Source organism: Carlito syrichta, unplaced genomic scaffold (assembly GCF_000164805.1).
Source record: "Carlito syrichta isolate Samal-C Ts95f unplaced genomic scaffold, Tarsius_syrichta-2.0.1 Scaffold308805, whole genome shotgun sequence".
NCBI lineage: Eukaryota > Metazoa > Chordata > Mammalia > Primates > Tarsiidae > Carlito > Carlito syrichta.
In genome coordinates this window covers 829,191-850,124 of record NW_007252901.1, presented here as the reverse complement: position 1 = coordinate 850,124, position 20,934 = coordinate 829,191, and the positions used below count along the sequence as shown (strand labels likewise).

General features: G+C 36.9%; 1 protein-coding gene across 11 annotated transcripts in view; it reads left to right on the top strand.

Moving 5' to 3' along the window:
* Positions 1-20,934, top strand: part of PARD3 (par-3 family cell polarity regulator) — a 675,053-nt gene that overhangs the window by 286,937 nt on the left and 367,182 nt on the right. The gene's annotated exons all lie outside the window — the stretch shown is intronic.

Sequence of the window (20,934 nt, the reverse complement as noted above, 5' to 3'; positions counted from 1 at the left end):
GAGTCTCACTCTGTCGCACAGACTGGAGTGCAGTGGCATACTCATGGCCACCGCAGCATGGACCTGCTGGGCTCTGGCGATCCTTCTGACTCAGCCTTCCAAGTAGCCAGAACTACAGGTGTGCACTACCATGCCCAACTAATTTTTGATTTATTGTAGAGATGAAGTCTCACCAAGTTGCCAGGGCTGGTCTCGAACCTGGGGCTCAGGCAATCCATTTGCCTTGGCCTTCCAAAGTACTAGGATTACATGCTGAGTCACTGAGCCCAGCCAATCTATAGCATTTTGGGCAATTGGCTTTCAGACGTTTACAAACTGCTTCTACTTCCACTGTCCCTTGAAAGTATGTATTAGGAGAACAAGCAAAGAATAGCAATTTAACAGTTACCAATTCAGTAGTCCATCAGAACCCACAGGAAAAGTATGCCATATAGAGTTGTAGAGAATGTAGATGATGTGGTGCAAGATGGGGTATGTGAATGATGCCCTAGAGGGTTGTGTGTGGCCGTGGGTCAGTGTTATCCACTTCCTACAGTTACACTCTATCCTCTGGACAAGGTGAGAACTAGGTACAGTGAAACATATTTCCAAGGATACTAGAAGTGGAGCAGCTGCTATAAGTTGTTTTAGTTAGACATTTCTTTATATTCAGGATATTTAGTGTTGCTTGTGCACATGTACAAGCCAATATTTTGTAAACTAGAAATAGAATTTTTTGTGTACTCTAAGGATATACAAGGGGGAACCCCCAAGAAACAAAATATTTTAAATTTATATTCATTTAAAAATGGTGTACTTATTCTTACATGTTTAAATTTTAGTCACCTTCAAAGTACTCTCTCTTTGATGCAATATACCTATCCAGATTCTTTTTCCATTGCACAAAACAGTTTTTGAACTTGTCAATTTTGATGCCTTTGAATGCGTCTACCCTTTTTTGTTTCATCTCTTCTGCGTTGGCAAAAAGCCCTTTGAGCACTTTCTTCAGTGGGGAAACAAAAATTCCCCTCAGGGTAAAATCAGGTGAATAGGGAGGGTGGGGCATGTTTCTGATCAAAAACTGCTGAACACTCAGCGTGGTGTGGGCAGGTGTGCTCGTAAATCACCCGTCATGTAATGAGCAAATGTATTGAAAGAATCTTAAAAAAAAATAAAAAATTCACTGAAGCCAAATGAGATCTCTCACAGCAACGCTACCTGGTGCACTGATGCTGATGGGTTCCTAGAACATTTACCCAGTCAGGAGGGAAGCCTGTACTGAAAGGGGTTCACCCTCCAAAATTTAATTCCAATTTTTGGGGGGTACTCCTTGTACTGTTTGCAAAACCTCACATTGGATTTACTTTTGGCAGTGCTTTTCAAAAGGTAAGACTATGTATAAAGTAATGTGTAGGAATTACACACGTAACCCTAGTTTCTTTTTTAGATGCCAGCTCATTAAGTTAGTGGCTTATTGGATATCTGTTTGTAATAAGCCTATGTATACAACTAGACTGCCTAAATTTGACTTAAAGAAAAAATTTTTTTTGAGTCTGAGTCTCCCTCTGTCATCCAGGCTGGAGTGCAGTGGCACCCTTGTGGCTACCGCAGCCTCGACCTGCTGGGCTCAGGCAATTCTTCAGTCTCAGCCTTCTAAGTGGCTAGAACTACAGGTGTGTGCCACTACGCCTGGCTAATTTTTTGATTTATGATAGAGATGAGGTCTTGCCAAGTTGCCCAGCCTAGTCTCAAACCCAGGGCTCAGGCATTTCTCTTGCCTCTACCTTCCAAAATGTTGAGATTACAGGCATGAGCCACTGCGCCCAGCTGAAAATTTTAATTAACTGATAATGCAGATATTCAGGTCCCTGAAGTTTGGAAAACAGTATCTTTATGTGAATACTTACATCTTAATATATATACTTACATAACTTTTTGTTGTGTTATTATAGTTTCATATTTATGTGTTTTCAAAAGCAAGATGTACCTTTAATTTAGCTGCACTATAAAGACATATTAGGTTGGGTGCAATAGCTCATACCTGTAATCCCAGCGCTTTGGGAGGTGAAGGCAAGGGAGTTGCCTGAGCCCAGGGATTTGAGAACAGCGGGCAACTTGGTGAAACCATGTCCTTACAATAAACCAAAAAATTAGCTGGATGTGGTGGCTTATGCCTGTAGTTCCAGCTACTTGGAAGGCTAAGGTGGAAGGATCACCTGCACCCAGTAGGTGGAGGCTGTGGTGGCCATGTCTGTGGCACTGCATTCCAGCCTGGGCAACAGAGTGAGACTCCAACTCAAATAAACAAAGAAAGAAAGAAGATAGAGGATAAGTTAAATCCTGTGTTTATGTTATAAAGAATTTGATTGGCATGCTTTCTATCAGTTTTATATTTTGAATCCTCTGGGCTCAACACAGTTCTATCACACAACCATCCACATTTGGCTGGCCTTATGTGTTAAAATTTAAATGCTGTTTTCAACCCAAAGTATCTCTTTTATCTTGTTTTTATTGAGAAAAGGAAGTTATATTTGAAGCATATGTATTGTCTGCAGTCACCAGTGGAAAAATATGCAAATCATATTTTTTTGTTTTGATTTTTATATGCTAAGGTTGTTTATATTTTAAGGTGTTGGAAGGGATTGGGTAAGTACATATTAAGCATCTATAGTATGCAGGGTTTTTGACTATGGGAAAGTTACCCATCACACGAGTCAACTATCTATTATGGTGATTTTTCATGACATTCCTTCTGACATAGAACCCGGGTGTGTCTGCTGGCCCAGCACTACTAGGTGATGAATTAATAAAACCTGGTCCTTGCCATCAAGAAGCTATGATTAATAGTCATTATAGCTACAGATATGAAAGTAAAGAGGGCAATAATATGCAGTGATGTGCTCAATTGAGGAGTAGTCAACTCTAATTAGGAGCATGATTGGAAAAGCTTTCAGATATATAAAGTTTTTGCTGTGGAAGAAAGTGTGATGACTTTCTAAGTTTCCAGTGAATGACTTCACTTAGCCCCTTTGTCCCATAAAGAATTGATGGAACCCAAGGAAAGTATGTAGAGTATAATTTTTATTTCAATAGAAAAGTGGGTATGTAGTTTGGGTATTATGATAAAGCCTGAATGGTTTTAATACACAGAATTTTTCTCTTACAGTCTTTTTAAGTTTTCTTAGAAGTTGCCATTTATTTGGCCTTAAGCTTTTTTGTAAGACATATAAAGAGAGAACTCTGATTTAGTTAAATCATTGGTTCTCAACCAGGGGTGGTCCTCCTCCAAGGGACATTGGACAATGTCTGGAGATACTTTTGGTTGTGACAACTGGTGAAGGTGGTGGTGGTAGGGGTGGTTCTGGCATCAAATAGAGGCTGAGGATACTGCTAAACATCCTACAAGCATAGGACAGCCCCCCATATCAAAGAGCGCTCCAACCCAGATGTCAGAAGTGCCATAGTTGGAAACCTTGAATGAAAGCAATCATTGGTTTACAGCCAAGATAGCAGCCACCTGCAACTTGGGAGAAAACTTTATTGAGTCCAGCATATTGAACGCTATTCTGAATAACACTCTTAAGTTAAAAGACAAAGATGGAATTACTAGCCAATAACAATATTGTTCATAGTAGGTAACTAATGGATAATAACAAAAAGGGAGGGGGCTTTGGGTAGTATTACACAAAATACTAATATAAATATGATTATTAGAACCAAAATATAAACTTTTCTAAATACAAAATAGTGTTTTAATAATGAGAAAATAAAGAAAAGAGGCCACATAGTGAAAAACCATATTTATGTAAATGCTTCTTATGCTAAAGAAATAAATAAGAGTAGACAACCATAAAAAAATACCTTTGGGAAAGGGAGAAAATATGATAGAAGAAGTGTAATAAAAGCTAGACTTATATTACTTTATTTTATATATTTGATGTTGGAACCACATTGCATTTTACGTAATGATAACAGTCATTTAAACTTTAAAATGAACATTTAAATGAATGTTTCATATTAATTAATATTACTTATAATAAAACATTAATAAAAGATAATTCTTAAAAATGAATAATTAAAAAAATTTATTTTTATCTTTCCTTGAGGACTCAGTATTCTTAGTAAAGAAGATAAGGAATACAGATGTAAGTTAGAAGAGAATATACAAAAATTTTATAGTCCTTAATTTGGTCCAGGTATGTTATAATTAATTCATGATATGTTTTATTTTTTTATAAAAAAGACAGAAAATGGAATGCATAAGAAAGGAAATATTCTTTAAGTGCACACTGAAAAGTCTAGAATCAGTGACCAACCCACTAACTCAGTATTTTTCATATTTAGACTGTGCTCTGGAAAGAGCATTTACCATGAAAACAGATCAGGCACCCTTGGAGAAATGCCTGAATTCAGGTCTAGACAGGAAATGTATGAGGTGATTCTGTCATATCAAAAATAAGAAAGCAAATAAAGGTTACTAGGGTGTTAGAGGGTCTAGGAGCCAACAGCAACTTCCTGCCAGCCAAAGATGGGCCAGTTGGAACATTAATAATGATAGTAATAGCAATAAATGCTGCATGAGTTATACTAATAAATAAATAAGCCAGCAAACAAGGTAAAGCATGCTAGTAAAGCAGCTTATTACTGGGAAATTTATTAAGGCAAGAAAGAATTAGTCACCAATCTTGCGTTTCCTATGTGAGTGGTATCACTGGATAGCCAAATTGTAGATGAAGAATAAATTACTTTTTATGTAAGTCTTCCAACTGATAAATGGAGATGTAATTACAGAAGTAGATTATGACTATTTTGCACCTCCTAGTGAAATAATAGGTCTAGGTATTGATCATTGCTATGATCTCCATGTGTCCTCTGAAATTCATGTGTTGGAAATCTAATCCCCAGTGCAACCATGTTGAGGCATGTAGCCTAATGGGAAGTGTTTAGGTTATAAAGACTCTGCCATCATAAATGGCATAAAAAGTGCTCTAGGGAGTGGGTTCACTCTTTTTTACTCTTCTGCCTTGTGAGGGCACCACATTTGTCCTCTCTTTCCCTTCCACCTTTCACATGTGAGGATGCAGCAGAAGGCCCTCACCAGATGCCGGCATCTTGATCTTAAACTTCTCAGCCCCCAGAACTGCGAAAGAACAAATTTCTGTTCTTTATTAATTACATAGTCTTAAGTATTTTGTTTTATCAGCACAAAACAAAGACATTTATCAACCACTGCCAACAACAAAAAAAAAACATAAAGGAGAGACAGCCAAGCATTGTGTGCCTCCTGATGGAAGAACACAACACCTCCTATGAAGTATTCTTCACAAGAGAAATTAACTATGAGTCTAATCAAACATCTAGACCCAACTGCCAATTTACAGGAAATACAGAGCACTGAGAAACATGTTAACACCATAGGGAATGCAATTTGCCAAGTCAAGACAGTAGGAAACTGTTTAAGATAAATGACCCAGGTTCTTCAATAAAATCAATTGTGGGGGGGAGGGGAGAGGGGACGAGATGGAGAAGAAATTTATAGATTAATAGAGACTTTTCATAGGCATCTAATCATAATGTATGGATCTTATTTAAGTTCTGATTTAAATAAAGCTTAAGATGACATATACTGAGAAATTGGATACTAACTGGGTATTTAATATTATGAAATTATTATTTAGGTGTGATAATGCTACTGAAATTATTTCTTAAAGAGCCTTTATATTTTATTCATATATACAGAGAGCTATTAAGGGTTAAAATATGATATCTGGAATGTTCTCAAAATAGTACAGGCTGGGAAATTGGGGAATGGTTTATGTAGGCATTCACTGTACTATTCTGCCTACTTTCGTATGTGTTCAAAATTATCCTTAATGAAAGTTGTTTATTTTTTGAGTTGGAGTCTCACTCTGTCCCCCAGACTGGAGCGCAGTGGCCGCTCCTGGCCACTGCAGCCTCGACTTGTTGGGCTCTGGCGAGCCTTCCGCCTCACTTCCAAGTAGCTGGAACTACAGGCGCGTGCTACCACGCCCTGCTAATTTTTGTGATTTATTGTAGAGAGATGAGGTCTCGCCAAGTTGCCCAGGCGGGTCTCAAACCCGCGGGCTCAGGCAATCGACTCACCTTGGCCTCCCAAAGTGCTGGGATTACAGGCTGAGCCACCGAGCCTGGCTGAAAGTTTTTTTTTTTTTTTTTTTAAAGGAAATACATGCACATAAAGTATTACTTTAATACTTTGCAAGTTTACCTAATTGCTCTTTGTCTTTTAACTCTTTTCCCCAAATTTTAACATAATATTTCTTAGGCTTGACTATACATATTTTATTGGTCATCTTTTCATATTTCCCTACAACAAAGAAAATACGTAAAAGTTTAATTCATTCACATTTTCTGTAAAATTTTAATATTGTACTGTATGACCATTATAATTATTCATACATAATTGATCACAATAGCATGAATATACAAACAAGTAACAAGGTATGCTTTTTAAATGTGGAAATACATGAGGACTATCCAAATGAGAACAAGGAAAATGCTGTTTACTTAGGTTTTGTTACAGCAAAGAGACTAGCCACCCTCACTTGGATACGGCAGAGTCTGCCAGGTAGGCGAAGGAGTGGGAACGCTTCACAATGAAAAAAAGGAAAGCTTCAGTGTGCCCTGATTGGAAGCTGTCAGCACGAGGTAGCTGCATGTGGACTACCTAGAAGAGACACATACACTGTGTGATTGGTTAGAGTTGCTTACTTGGCTTTCCCTGGTTGTTCCTAAGTTGGAAGCAGGATCAAAAATTTATAGATGCTGTTACAATAGAGTAGATGTTTGTTACAGCAGTATTACCTAATTCTTCTAACTTCCTTCATGTTACATGCTAAACATTAATTAGCAATCCTTTGTCTAAAATCATTTTGGTATATCAGTGGGCAGACAACTGGCTATGGTAGTCTTTCTTTTTGTTGAAAGGAATGACTAGAAACTAGTTGAGTGGCAAAAGGATTTGTTACCCAGATACATTTACATTCTCCGTTTCAAGTCTACTTAGAATGTGCTTTGTATGTCATCCTGGAAATTTATAATATTTTTCAAGGTGATTTAAAAAAAATCTTAAGATTATAAAGTCGGAGAATGGCTATTCAGAATGGCACCATGACTTGCCTGGATGCCAGGCACTTTGGCCTTCATGGACCTCTTCTGTCATATAATAGTATCAGTAGGCCGGGTTCGATGGCTCAGCTGTAATCCCAGCACTTTGGGAGGCCGAGGCAAGTGGGTTGCCTGAACCCACAGGTTCAAGACCAGCCCGGGCCACTTGGCGAGACCTTGTCTCTACAATAAATAAAAAATTAGCTGGGCATGGTAGCACATGCCTGTAGTTCCGGCTACTTGGAAGGATGAGGAGGAAGGATCACTGGAGCCCAGCAGGTTGACGCTGGGGTGACTGTGAGCATGTCACTGCACTCCAGCCTGGGTAACAGAGTGAGACTCTAACTCAAAATTAATAATAATAATAATAATATCAGTAACATAATTATATTTGCAGTAACTTTAAATATTTCAGTATTTTATTTTTTCTGTTTTTTTCAAAATTTAATAATTTTCATAGGCCCTAAGGATATCATTTTCTTCTGTGTGTATAAAAAAGAAAACCTTTTTTTTGACTCTAAAAGTTCATTTGTCTCTTTGGATTTTAAAAGAAATTAAGGTCCTGATGTAGGCTTCTATAAGTCTTGTGGCCCTGGGCAGTGTGCCTCCTGTGCCTCATGGACATGTTGCATTTGGAGCTTTTAACAATGGAGAAATGAATAGGAAGAAACAGCATTACACCTTGACTCCCGTGTTGTCAGACCAATACTGTAAGAAGCTTTTTAGGGTATGATGCATATTGAATGTGAAGATCTTGGCATGGAATCCTTTAAAATGTTGTCATCACACATCTGGAAAGTCTCTGTGTCTTCCCTTAGACAACATTTTTAAACCTTTTCCAAGTGATGTTAATTTTAAACTTAATTTTTATTCAGTCTTTGAAAAATTTTCTTGAAATGTTAACTGATTGATAAGATTTTACTATCCTTCTAACTTTTAGAATTTAAAGAAATATCACTAATTGTTATTGAAGTATTGTGCCATAAGTTAGCATTGCTTCTTCCTCCTTGGTCGGTCTCTCTTTTTTCCAAATCCAAGAATATACAGGTTGATTTTGTCTTTCTAGAAGTTCTTTGTTTTAGAGATCTAGCCTCTTAACATTAACTGATATTAGAATCCAATTTTTGGATCTGATTTAAATACATATTGAAGATAGAAATAATATTCCTATTGTATTTCCCTTTAACTTGTGAAGTGGAGCATGGCATACAAATGGTATTCTCAGTATTTCAAATAATTACCTTCTTACTGTGCAAGTTCTATTCAGCATATAAAACCCATCCAGTTTTGTTGTAGATGCAATCTGATTATTACATGTTGACAAGGTCATATATCTATTAATTGGATTGGAGATGGGATACAAAATTGCTGTAATTATTGTAATTTTCTAGCTAATTGCAGGGTTGGTGGTGAATATTTTACTTCTGCAAAATGAAAAACAGTATTCCATCAGAAGTTGTTTTATGGGGTTTCAGACATTTTGTTTTATATCTTTGGTGCTTTTTGCCCACAAAGTATCTCTTTCTGCATCTTTTCTTTTCTTTTCTTTCTTTCTTTTTTGTATCAATCTGCCTCTGAATGGCACAGTGCTCATTGGCAGGGATCAGTGAAATCAGGCAAAGGCAGAGAGCTGAGTCCTCTCAGCTACCTCTTTGTTCTGGTTGCCACGTTACCTCTATTGTTTATTTATCAACTGGAGTACTCTCCTATCAGACCTCTAACAAAGGTTGGATGGGTCAGATCCAAGTGGAAGAGGAATCCTCTGCTCTCTTGTCACCTGAGCCCACTCAGAAATACTTGGTGAAATGAACATTTAAAAAAAAAAAGTGTGTATGGTTTATTTTATTTTTTTAGTTAGAAAATGAAGTATATTATCGGTCAGCCCACTAGGATTGTAATAGAAGGCTTACTTTGCATATTCTCTCGCTTGTGTTTTTGCTTTATTTAAGCTAAGTTAGCTTCCACAGCTGGAAACTGAATTGACATTTTAAAAATAATGGTATGTACACAAGGTGAGTTAGAAGGGTTACGGGGGTGGGTGGGGTGGTATTGTGCTACTAAGGGTGTGCTGGAAGCTCACTGCAGAAGATGGTAAAAGCAGACTGATGTTTATTCCCTGTTGAAATATAAACTGAAGGCGCAGGTGAACATTGCCAAACCTAATGAGCAATTTGGCAGATAAGACAGGCTGTCAGGCGACGGCAGTTCAGCAGCGGGCGCACTGTCTGTGAACCAGGTTGTTTGTTCCAGAGGACTACATTTAAGTACCATAAATACAATCTTCTTTTCCACTGATATCTGGTATCACAAAGAGGTATCCTTCAGATTTCCAATTAGGTAACCAGTTATCAACATATGTTGATTTCGGTTGTAAAATCATTTTTAGGCATGCCTTTTCACATGTTTCATCCATAAAAAAACAAACAAGATATATTATCCCCACATCAGAACATCAGTAATATTAGGCTTTAAAACACACTAATAAAATATAAGTGATCACTTGCTTCATTGGGCTGAAGCATTTCATCTGTGGTCTTTACATTGGAACACTCTGAGGAATCATTTTAGTCTTCTCAATGTTCTGTGTCATTTATATCTGCTTATTTTACCCAGGAATTCTTTCTTCCCAGTGAGCACGTGAAAATTTAGACATGTGCATGGCCTCATCCCACTGGGGCCGTTAATATACTGAATAAAGAACATTTGGAAAAGATCTTCATAACATTGTTGAATGTCACAACTCCTTAGGAAACTTCCCAGCTTACTTCCTCTATTTTTACCATTTGGAAACTAAGGGTCAATAAAGTAAAATAATGACATATTTTTTGCTTAGAGTATACCCACAGCTCAGGTCGTCATCTTTAAGATAAGCAGAGGTATTGCCAAAAATGTGTCAACACATTCTAACTCACGATCCCTTTGTTGGTTTTTGGTTGTATTTCCAAATACCTGACTTGGTGCCATCACATCTTTGTGGTTCCTATCTGGCATCAGCATTCCTAAGTTGTCTTTAAGCAGAATGAATATTTGATCCTTATATTTAATTGCATCTATGTAAAGCACTTACATTTAAAAAAAATCTCCACACTTATGTAATAAAATATTTTATACTTAATAATGGTGACGTGCCAGTCTATTGACCTAAGAAGTGTGTGTGTGTGTGTGTGTATTTATTTTTAGAGATTTTTCCATACCATGAAATCAGATGTTGACATGGTCCTGTAGTTAGCAGATCCCTGGACAGTACCCTGGTGTTCTTCAGGAAATGCTTGCCCTCTGGGGGTTCCCAGTTCTGCCTGTTGGCACACTCTTGACATGTGGCACTTTAGTATGGGATGAGCCACAGATTTAACCAGAAGTTGTCTTTGAAATTAGACGCAAACCTAATGGAACTGAACCCTTTGTGCACAAAGCTCTCTATATCATTCAAAACCTGATGAAATTTTAGGGAAGAACAGTTATATAGATTCATTCTTTCTACCTAAAAGATTTCCTTGCTGCTCAATCACTTCTTTTTGTCCTTGACTATTATATTTCACTTGACCCTGAGGTTTGTTCCAGCTTTGTATTCTTGTCTTTGCATAGGAAAATACCCTATTTCCCAATTATATTTTCTGTGTATCAAATGCAGAAACAGTTACTTACACCTGAAAGTTTGTAATGCAGTATAGCTCTGACTATGTTAAGAAAGTATATTTGAATCAAAGCAAGTAAACCCATTTCCAAATGGCGGTAATAAGTATGTTACATAGAGAAAATGATTGTGCAAAAGTGTTTCAGTAGACAAGATTAGATTGCACACTGGTGAATAAACAAGATTTCTTTTTCATTTTTATCTTCAATTTCAATCAGTTATTTAGGTTCATTTTTCCATTAGCCCATGTTACAGAGGGACCCATACTGTGGACTGTTTTGTCAGCATGAAAGCCTGACAGATAACATTCTTTCTTTTCTCCTTGCTGCACTTGATAGAGATCTCTTGTTTACGTCTTGAGAATATATTTGCTTATTTATTTTTTCATTGCTTTTAATGTCAGAAATGGCTTTGTGTTCCCCATTCTGTTTGCTTCTGGCTGGCTCTTTTACCTAGCTGGAGATGTGTTTCCTATCTCAGAATTAGTGTGTCAGTCCCAAAGAGTGACGGACTGAGAGGAAGTTACACAAAGGCAAACAGGTAGTGACAAGTGTGTGCTGATACTTGACCCACCCCGACTTCTTCACAAAATGGACCATTCACTGGTAGTCTCTATGAGGACTACATTTTAAAGGGAGAAAAAAAGTTTATAATTCCATTTATTAATAAAATTCTGTTATTTTGTATTTACTCAATTCATTTATATTGATTTTTCAATTAGTAACTTGTGAACTATTATTTTCAATTCATTGCCTACATATCAGCACAAAATTTTTCCCCTTAATGAAAAATCTGGGCCAGGAGTGATGGTGCACATCAGTAGTTCCACCTGCAGGGGAGGATTGCTTGAGCCCAAGGAGTTTGAGACCAGCTTAGGCGACATAGTGAAATGCTGTCTCAAAATAGATAAAATAAAATAAAAATGTAAAGCCTTAAAAAAAGGCAGTAAAAACAGCTCCACTGTGTGCACATAGTATGGCTTGTGAATGTGGACATGTATGTGAACATAGGTCTGCTCTAGAAAGGATTGATTTTAGTACCTTCTCAGAAATTAAAATCTTTTTTTTTTTAATAAAGATCTTGCTGTGTCTTTAATTAGGTGCTTCCTTTAAATATTTTTCTCATGTTGACATTTGAAAGCCCCCAAACTGATATAAAATCAAGAATTTTCATAACTCCATAAAAGGAGAATTATAACAGGCCCCCCCCCCTTACTGTTCTTCCCTCTTGGTCTCATAAATCGAAACCATTCACCTTGCTTATTCCTAAATACTGTCTCTCTGGGTATCTCCTCCGTGGGCTGATTTCCTCTTTATGTTCTCTCCACAAGTTGTCAAGTTGTCAAGTTTTCTTTACCATGAATTTTCTATCTGTTCCAGGGATCACACAGTCACCGTCTTGAAATATTTTTCAACTTATTTGCAGAATAAGGAGTAAATACAACAAACCACAACAGCTGTTGCTGGTACTGCCTTTGTGTTTCCACCACATTCCACAAAGTGAAATGTATATACAAATGTGTATATATGTGTCTGTTTATACAAGTACACATATATATGTATATGAGGCAGACCCCCAAAAACCCAGAATTTGGAAGGTGGGCCCTTGTAGTACCAGCTTCCCCTGCTAGGTGAGTGTTCTAGGAACCCATCAGCATCAGTGGACCAGCTAGCACTGTTGTGAGAGACTGTGTTTTTCTAGAGTGAATTTTTCACTTTGCCCATTTTATGATGGGTGTTTTATGAGCACACCTGCCTACATGGTGATGAGTATTCAGCAGTTTTTGACCAAAAGTGGCATGATTCCCATGACCCACCTTCTCTATTCATTGATCTCACCCCGAGCAACTTTTTTTATTTTGTTTGTTTCTTTCTCCGATGAAAAATGTCCTGAAAGGGAAAAGTTTTGCCCTGTGAGAGAAGTGAAACAAACAAATGATAGAAACACTAAAAGACATCACAGTGGATGAGTTCAAACTGTTTTGAGCATGGAAAAAACATAGGCATCAAATGAAGAGTACTTTGAATGTAACAAGTTTGAACATGTAAGAAAAAAATACAGAATTTTTAATAAGTCCTGTTTTGGGGGGGGCCCCCTCATGTATGCACAAACAGCTGATACTTAGTGAGGTATAGAAGAATTATAGGGAGTAGCATGTAATTTCAGGAAAATAAATTATTTTTAAAAATATAAATCCAGCCAAGCTCGGTGGCTCAGCCTGTAATCCCAGTACTTTGGGAAGACAAGACGAGTGGATTGCCTGAGCCCACAGGTTCAAGACCTGCCCAGGCAACTTGGTGAGACCTCATCTCTACAATAAATCAAAAATTAGCTGGGTATGGTAGCGCATGTCTGCAGTTCCGGCTACTTGGAAGGGCGAGGCAGAAGGATCGCCAGAGTCCCACAGGTCAAGGCTGCGGTGGCCCAGAGGGTGCCACTGCACTCCAGTCTGGGTGACAAAGTGAGGCTCCAATTCAAAAAATAAAAAAAATAAATCCCATGTTTAGGATGAAATAGTACAACTGGATCAGTTAAGGAAGCCTCAGCCTGAACCATATATGGAAAAAAGCAGTAACCAAAGAGCATTTCAGAGACTGCTGGGTTACTCAATTTAGTCTTGCTTTTAATTAAAAGGTCATTTTGAGCCATCCTGATCCATTGGTTAATTTTATTTAAATCAACTTGAAAAATATTTATTTTAAATATAGAATTTGTGCTAATAAATTGGAAAAAGAATTTTCTGTTGCTTGGCAGAGATGTAACAGTCTAAAGATTTATGATGTAGAACAAGAAAATTCAGCTGGCTATCAGTTTGCGTAAGTAGTATGATTATCTATTAACATTTGATAAGAGCTACTGTTTTAGTAACCAGAGTAAGGGAGTTGAGAATGGGAGGTTGAAACAAGGTTGCTGATGTATCAGAAGTCATCTGCATTGAATTCCGAATGTGGGTCTGTGATCCAAGATTAAAGCTTGGAGGATTAGGCATGTATTAGGTTGAGGGCATAAGAGAGAGCCACATGGGCAGGGGTGTGCATAGGCTTTTATCTGTGCTTCCACAATTCTACTCTCCTCAATTCTCTCTTCTTCTAAGACTTGCCTTCTCTTCAAAACTGGAAAATGAGCTTAATCAAAATTAATGTATGGTTTATCTGCCCCAAATTTGGAAAGCCATGAGTATGTAACGTTTGTCCATGTGTTACATACATGCATTAGTCTTTCACTACTATAACATCATCACAAAGTTAGAGGCTTAAAACTACACAAACCTATTATAGCCCTATAAGTCAGAGCTCAATGTGAATCTCACTGGGCCAAATGCAGGTTTTGGAAGGGCTGCCTTTCTTTGGAGGTACTAGGGCAGAATCCGTTTTCTTGCCTTTTCCAGATTCTAGAGGCCACCTGCCCTCCTTGGCTTGTGACCCTCCTTCCATCTCTATGATCAGCAACTTTGCATCTCTCATACTCATCTTCTGTAGTCACATCTCTCTTTGGCTGTTTCCTTCTGCCTTTCTCTTCTACTTTTAAGGACTCATGTGTTTACTTAGTCCTGGATGGACTGATACCAGGATCATCTAAGTGAGCCCAGGGTTTCAGTCCAAGTGGCTTGTAAACAGCAGAACCTTATTTCTTACAGTTCTGGAGACTGGGAATTGCAAGATCAAGGTGCCAGTGGTTTCAGTGTCTGGTGAAGGCTTGCTTTCTCATACATGGTTTCTTCTCACTATGTCTTCACATCATGGAAGGAACAAACAAGCTCCCTTGGGCCTTTTTTATAAGGGCTATAATCCCAGTCATGAAGGTGGAGCCTCCCAAAAGGTCCCACCTCTTAATACCATCACCTTGGGGATTAGGATTTCAGCACTTCTGTTTTGGGGGAATACAAAATTCATTCCATAGTACCTCATGTCAAGGCCCTTACCTAATCACATCTGAGAAGTACCTTTTATCATGTAAGCAAACATCGCAGGTTCTAAGAATTAGAATGCAGATATCTTTGTGGGGAGGCCATTGTTTTGCCGACCCAGATTATACATACCTTTTAATATTTTAGAGCAGTGTGAAAAAATGTCACTTCCGTGATGTGATATATGCATCGTCTTCCATGATCAGATGTTCACAGCAGATGAGAATGAGCATCCAACCCACATTTCGTGGGCTGCTCATTTTGATCTAAGTATTTTGGGAAGGGAAGTAATGAAAAGTAAAGGGCAAACTACCTCATTGGTGAATATTTCTTTGAGATCATTTTTTATTTAGGTGAGCCAAATATAGCTATTTTTATATAATTCTGTTTGACTGAAAAATAATCTGTGGAAATACATGGTTATTATTTTGCTCTTTTGTATCATTATAAAGAATTTTTACAATTATTGATTTTTATACTATAGGTGTGAATTTTTGATTAGAAAAAGTATTTACAAGTTGTGAATACTGGGCACTTTAGGCAGTTTCATTTTCTCACAAATACTCTCTTCCCTATCTTGTGATTTAGATTTTACTTTTAAGCATTGCAAGTTATTGTACTATGAGGGGGGACCTCAACCCCCCAAAATCCTGAATTTATTTGTCAAAAATTGTGTATTTTACATGCTTAAACTTCAGTCCCCTTCAAAGTACTTTCCATTTGATGCAATACACTTATCGAGATACTTTTTCCACTGCTCAAAACAACTTTTAACTTGTCAATTTTGATACCTTTTAGTGCTTCTGGGGTTTTTGTTTCACCTCTTCCACATGGTCAAAGTGTTTCCTTTCGAGGACTTTTTCATCCAGGGAAGCAAACAAAAAAGTCATAGCAAGGCAAGATTGGGTGAATAGGGAGTGTAGGGTATGGGGATTATGCCATTTTTCATCATAACTACTGAACGCTCAGCATGGTATGGGCAGGTACACTCCTAAATCACTCATCATGAAATGAGCAAACGTGTTGAAAGAATCTCAAAAATAAAAAAAAAATTAACTGAAGCTGAACACAGCCTCTCACAACAACACTGTCTAGTACACTGATGCCCTGGGTCCCTAGCAAGGGAAACCTGTACTACAGGGGGCTTGTTCATCAAAAAATAACCCCAAATTTCTTTGCATCCCTCCTTGTAATCTATGTGATTGTTGTATAACTTATGTTATTGGAATGTAGGTTAGTTAAGTATTGGATGTAACATTCATTTGTAACCCTCTATATCAGTTCCCCTTCCTGAGCTATTTTAGACATTTCTATTAATTTTGTTTTAAACAGAGGCTTTAGAAATGACTGGAGATTCATTCTAATGAGTCTTCATGAATACATTGAAGGTCTTTTCTTATGACTCCTGTTTTCTTCTTTTGTTTGTCAAGAGGTGGATCCTTGGGAATTTACCAGTCTTTTAGAGAATTAAACATTAGTGAGTTTTTTTTTTTAAGCATAGCACCCTTTTCTAGTTTTGTGTGTTTCCTATAGTCTGCTTTATTTTGAAGCTAGGTGCCTTTCTAGCATGTAAGTATTTCTAAAGCAAGACCACATCTTCATCATTCCTGTATGTCTGCAGTAGGTGGCTCCATGTTTTGCCTTCACGAAGTATGTAGTCAGCCCTCTGTATCTGTGGGTTCCACATCTGTGGATTCCACTTCTGTGGATTCAAAACCTTAGATCAAAAACATTCGGGAAACATTGCATCTGTACTGAACATACACAGACTTTGTGTTCTTGTCCTCCTAACAATACAGTATAATAACTATTTATATAGCATCTGCATTGTATTAGGTATTATAAGTAATCTAGACATGATTTAAAGTATATGGATGAATGTGTGCAGGTTATGTGCAAATACTATGCTATTTCGGATCAGGGACTTGAGCATCCATGGATAACTGAAGCCTGTCTCCCAGATACTTCACGGGTCAATTGTTCTCCCTTTTCCTTTCAACCCTGTTGGCCTGGCAGCAGCATTGAGAAGAAGGACCTAACACATGGTCTTGGGCAGAACTGGTTTACAGGGTGGACAGTATATTCAATTCAACTCAGGTTCTATTACAGTGAGTGTGATAAAAGACTATTCATATGTATTGAATATAAAATATTAACAGATCCTCATAAAGATATACTTGATCTTTTACTTTTATTTGCCAAATTCCTTTAATAGGAATATTTTTTTTTAACTGAAGAAATGTTTTGCAATATATAAATTCTTACATATTTCAATTTTTACACATTCTTCAAGATTGTAAATTTACATGGAAACCTCACAAATTACTTTTTACATCTATATCCTCAATTGGATATGCTTGATTACAGTCCAGGGCAATGCTCTGTTCACATAGTAAATTGAGATCCTTAGCTAGACAATACATCTACTGAAAGCACATACAAAATGATCGTGTTTGCTTTATCGTTACATCGTCCATCTTCATTCACCTCTTTTATTATCAAGGCATGCACAGTTGCTGCACTTTAGTTAAGATCTTAGAACAAGGCATCATTTCTTCAGAGGAGGTTTGATTTAGCACTAGTTTTTTATAGTTGTGGTTTTTGTCCCTGACCAACTTTAAAGAAAGAACATATACTTAGAGACAAAAAGAAACCACAGTTTTGAACTAAACAAATTGAGTAACCATTGGGGACATAATTTTACTATCAGGAACTTGATTCAACTTGACTCCTGACTCATCTTCAGTAAATGATATTTTGCATCATTGGTAATGAAAATGTTGATTGTGTCTTCTACTTTCTCATGCAGGGGGTCTGTTAGTGTGTAGTGGCACTCTAAAAGAGTCTGGAAAGGTGGGGGTGCAGTGATTCATTACCTTTATTTTTGTATATTTGTTCCTATGTGATTATCCTTATTCACTGACTGAAAACTGAATATTGATATAGGTCTTTTTACTTCAAATGTCCATCTGAAGAATAATGAATGACATAAATGTTATATATGACCTGAAAATAATGGGACGGTTTTTTTCTATGTGATTAATATGTCTTAAATAAATGAAATGTTATATTCTATGGATTTTTCTTGATTTGTTTCCATGAACACTGTCCTTGAAATAAATACCCACATATTACCCATGCACCCTTCTCAGACAGTTATTAATCAGATGATGCTGATAAATAACCAGATCTCTATCTACATCTGACCACTTTTTAAAATTTGCTGTCAGTTCCTTTGGATTTTGAGCTTATAGTTTTTATGCTACTCATATCAGAAAATCTAGGTTCTTTCTGCTGGCTTGTCTGTTCATCTTATTGATAAATATTGTCTTTTTGAACATCTTCTGGTAATATATTTCAAGTACATCCAAATAACAGGAATTTTTTTCACATTTCCTCACCATTACTTATGCATTGCTTCGTTGCCTCTTGAATTATTTTTCAAAAAGATCTAAGTGTATATGAATAAAATGCAACTGCTTTCTATTTGTAATTGATTATAATCAATTGTGTGGAATCTTAAAAATAGAAGAAATCATACCACAATAGTATTTGTTCCTTTTTAACATTAAAGTGCATCCAAGTAAATGGGATTTCAGTCATATCTGGACCCACCAATCATGTGGCTAAATTTCATGTTGTATCTTAGCTTATTTAACTTGTGAGACACAGCATTTTGGGAGGCTTGAATTAGCAAATCTTTTTAGTAAAACCTTGCCTCTTCTGGATAAATGTTGTACAAAGTCAGCACAGCTTGTTCTAAATACTCTTATTCGACTGTAACACAGAAAATATTGTTGAAATCCTGATGGTGAATATGTGAATTTAGACAGCTTTCCTTTTTAAAACTTTAACCCTAATTGTGGAAATAACTAGTATCGTTGTCCATCAGTATCCCTGGGGGATTTGTTCCACGAACCCCAGCAGATACCAAAATCCCAGGATGCTCAAGTTCCTTATATAAAATGGCATAATAACTTGCCTGTAACCTGCACACATCTTTCTACATGCTTTAAATCATCTCTAGATTACTAATAATGCCTAATACAATGTAAGTGCTATGTAAATAGTTTTTATTTGAGTTTTTTTATTATTGCATTTTTATTTTCCGTTGGCATTTTAAGTAAATATTTCAATCTGTGGTTGGTTGAATCCACAGATACAAAAGCCAACTCTATTCAGTATCACTACACTGCATATTTTTCACTAGTTTTTTAAAAAATTTTCTACATTGTTGAATCATTTGTATTTCATTGTCTTTTATTGCAGTAAAATGTAAACATATGACTCGCCTATCATATCTAACAATCATCAATTTATGACCAATCTTGCTTCATCTATATTCCTCCAACTCCTACAAGCAGAATTATTTTGAAACAAATTCCAGACCTCATGAGACATATTTCTGAAAATGTTTTAGTATACATTTCCAAAACATAAAACTTTAAAAAATATAACTCAACACATCCTAACAGCAGCAATATTTTCTTAATGCTATATAATATTTTTATTAAAGTTTCTCTGTTTGTTTTGTAAATGTGGTTTCAGATCTGGCCAATGCAAATTAGAATCCAAGCAAAATTCACACACTACACTTGAATGATACGTCTCTTATGCCTTTTTCGTCTCTTTTAGCCTGTAGGTTCTTCCTCTCCCTTTTCTCCTCTCTCTCTCTCTCTCTCTCTCTCTCTCTCTCTCTCTCTCTCTCTCTCTCTCTCTCTCTCTGTGTTTTAGATTATTCATAGAAATTTTGTTTGCCTTTCCTCTGGTTTTCCCTGTCTGAATTTGGTGAATTCCTCCCTGTGGTATCTACCATGTTCTTATATCCTCTATGTTTCGAATAAACTGGTAGTTAGATGCAGAGTCTTGATATGGTTCTGATTTGAATTTTGGTCAATAACATCTTCAGGTAGTATTGTATCACTTCATGAGGAGATACATAAAGTGTGGTTATTTATCATTTTTTGAGCATCTATTGGTAATTATTGCCTGCATCCATTATATTATTATGTTTGCTACATGTTGATACTCTTTTTATTTATTAGCTGAGCTAGTTCTATGAAGAGAAACTTCTTTCAACTCTTTTGTTACTCTGAGGTAGACTTTATAAAGAAACAGCAGGCCAAATGCTTAATTTCGTCTCTTTGTTAGTTTTCAGAATTATTAGTTGATTTTCTAGGCCTATGTCCTTTGGGTTTATTTTTTCTTTTTCTTTTTTTTTTTTTTTGCTTAAAGATAATCATGAAGAACTTATGAACATGAACTTAGTTATTGTTTCAGCCAATTGAATTGTAATTCTTTTTTTTTTTTAATTGGAAAATATAGTTTATTTAGAAAGTAAATTAGAGAGAGAGAGCAGATTCACTTCCCATGTGACTGGGCCAGGGCTTAAAATCATGACCTGTAATTCTTACTGATGCTCAAATTGCCCACATTTGTAGCAGCAAGACCTCTCTTCATTGTATGCTGAGAACTCTTGGTAATATCATCTTGCTTTCTGCCATGGTACTGTGTTCCATGCCCATCTAGTATATTTCCTGCTCCGTACAGTAATCAGTAATTTCTCCGCATAACCTTGTCTCTATTAATGGGAAAGGGTAGAGATCATTAATCGAATTCATTAGTTTTATTTTGCACAAGCTTAAAAGTAACTTAAAATCGAGAGCATCCTGGGCTCTCATTTCAGTTTTTAAAGCAGTGTCTGAAAGTGTGGTGGGTCTGCCCTTGATTCTTTGAGAGATGAATCTTTCCAAGGTACTGATGAACATGAGTTCTCCATGCCTATTCCAATTTTCCTTTCTTTGGACTGTGCTGAATTTCTTAGGTAAGACTAATGTTTCTGGAGCCACTATAACTGTACCTTGAGGTCTAATTTGGCAGATGTTGAAACATTGAAGGGCAGTTCTGCTTGGCTCCAGTCGTATGCCAGAACACAGAGCTACCACTGTACTTGTTTTGAGTTATGTGCTTTGTTCGTTTGATTGGTTTTGAGTACAAATAGTGAGGAAGAAAAAGCATCTCAATGAGTGTAACTGAGTAAATACATGAGGAGATACATGTATTGCCCTGGTAAAACTGGTGCAGGAAATTGTGCCCGACCACTGTGATGTCTTCAATAAGTAAAGTGTGAGGGAACTGGGTCATCGCCAGCTTGCCGAGTTTTGAAGAGGTTTTTCCAAGTGTGTTGTATCTTATCACAGTCTTGTTCTTCCCTGAGAATGGGATCTGGTTCCTGCCCCATGCAGTCCTCACCAAGTCCTGTTGACTG